Source organism: Odontomachus brunneus, unplaced genomic scaffold (assembly GCF_010583005.1).
Source record: "Odontomachus brunneus isolate Ranch 3 - 2012 unplaced genomic scaffold, Obru_v1 Obru_scaffold_278, whole genome shotgun sequence".
NCBI lineage: Eukaryota > Metazoa > Arthropoda > Insecta > Hymenoptera > Formicidae > Odontomachus > Odontomachus brunneus.
Genome location: NW_022639728.1, coordinates 213,235 through 215,064, shown reverse-complemented (window position 1 = coordinate 215,064; position 1,830 = coordinate 213,235). Strand labels below are relative to the sequence as shown.

At 28.9% G+C, this 1,830-nt stretch overlaps 1 long non-coding RNA gene across 1 annotated transcript; it reads right to left on the bottom strand.

The window, feature by feature from the left end:
• Positions 1–859: 859 nt before the first annotated feature.
• LOC116853127 lies at positions 860–1,798 on the bottom strand. Its single transcript, XR_004379903.1, has 2 exons — positions 1,289–1,798; positions 860–1,216 (listed from the first exon to the last, which is right to left on the bottom strand). It is a non-coding gene; the product is annotated as an uncharacterized LOC116853127 (long non-coding RNA).
• Between the last annotated feature and the right edge of the window lie 32 nt (positions 1,799–1,830).

Sequence of the window (1,830 nt, the reverse complement as noted above, 5' to 3'; positions counted from 1 at the left end):
ACATAAACAATTGAACCACTTTAATAAATCATTGTTTGTTGCTGACCACTATATATTTCCTAAAATATATTAGGATTATTTTCATTTTGTTACATATATTGATATATACATAAATAAGAACAATTGGTCCTAACAAATTCTAGACAATAAATGGTGGTCAGCAACAAACAATGATTTATTGGGTAAAGAAGATCAATTAATTGATTATGTGTACATCAATTGATATCCTTATTTTGACGTAAGGTTTCAAACGATATTACAAGAAATTATAACATAATTTATGGAGTGTACAAGGTTGACAGTATATCTGTAGCATGTATATCTGAAAAAACATACATTGAAGAGTTATCTGTGTGGATGAACAAAATTGTTTGCCAAAATTATATAAGGAGGTAGGAAAAAATAATTTGTTGTAAAACTTAATGTTAAAATCTGCAAAATATTATATTAAGAAGTCGCGCTATCATGCTAAATGTATTAAATATTATAAAACAAATTATAAATAGCACTTTTTATTAAATAGCAAATTAAATAGCACTTTTTATTATCCAAATCAAATAACTTATGTTTTAAAGTAAAACACAGGTAAAAAAAACACTTCGAAATTTTTTATTACATCAGAGAGCTTATTAGAGCTTTGTGTGAGAAATAAAAATGCGAATAATGAGCAAATTCACTAGATGTTGATCAACGAAATTATAAATATTCTAGAAAATTCACTCATTTCTCACATTTTCACTTCTCACACAGAATCGTAAAAGCTCTGTGATGTAATAAAAAAATCCGAAGAGCTGTTTTCACCTGTATTTTACTTTAAGACACAAGTTATCTGATTTGGATAATAAAAACGCTATTCATATAATTTGTTTTATAATATTTAATACAGTTAGCATAAATGTACAAACATTTTAATATAACATTTTGTACATTTTAACATTATGTTTTACAACGAATTTTTTTTCTATCTCCTTGTATATCTTTGACAAATAGTTTTGTTCATCTACATAGATAACTTTACAGTGTATGCTTTTTCAGATATATGTGCTACAGATATTGCATATACCGTTAACCTTGTATGCTCCATAAATTCAGCTGTAATTTATTGTGGTATGGCTTGAAATCAGTAATATCAATTGATATACACGTAATCAAAGAATTTATCTTCTTTAACCAATAAATCATTGTTTGTCACTGACCACCATTTATTCTCTAGAATCTATTAGGACAAATTATTTTCATTTTGTTACATATATAGATATATACATAATTAAGAACAATTGTCACTTACAGATCTTGAACTTGAAAGACAAACATTATCTGTCTAACAACGTATTTCAACAAAGTCAATTCCTTTGCTAAATACATTTTAAAATATGTATATACTTTCCAAGCAGATGGCAAAATCAAGTTTCGGTAGTGACTAATCCTAGAGCTCGGCAAGCATTCCATACTTAACATAAATAAATGTTAAGATATTTTCAATGTTCATTTCCTCCTGCAAAGAAGACACCTCCTGATCGTCGTCTTCATCGATGTCATCACTGCAGTGAATGTTATCACTAGATCCACTGCAGTGCATGCCAATGCATGAAGCAACAAATATTTTAATTTACTGGAATCCGAAATAAGACAATGTCACTAATACAGCCTTTGACATGCGTGAAGCGAAACGCACGACGAAGATGATAATAATCCGCGTATATTTATGAATGAATTAATATTTTGTTATACAATACATTATTAATGGCTCACGACAAAGTTATGTTTGCCGTCCGACATTGCGCGGTGCACGATAATTCGCTTATCTCGCAACAACAGTCACTACCGCTT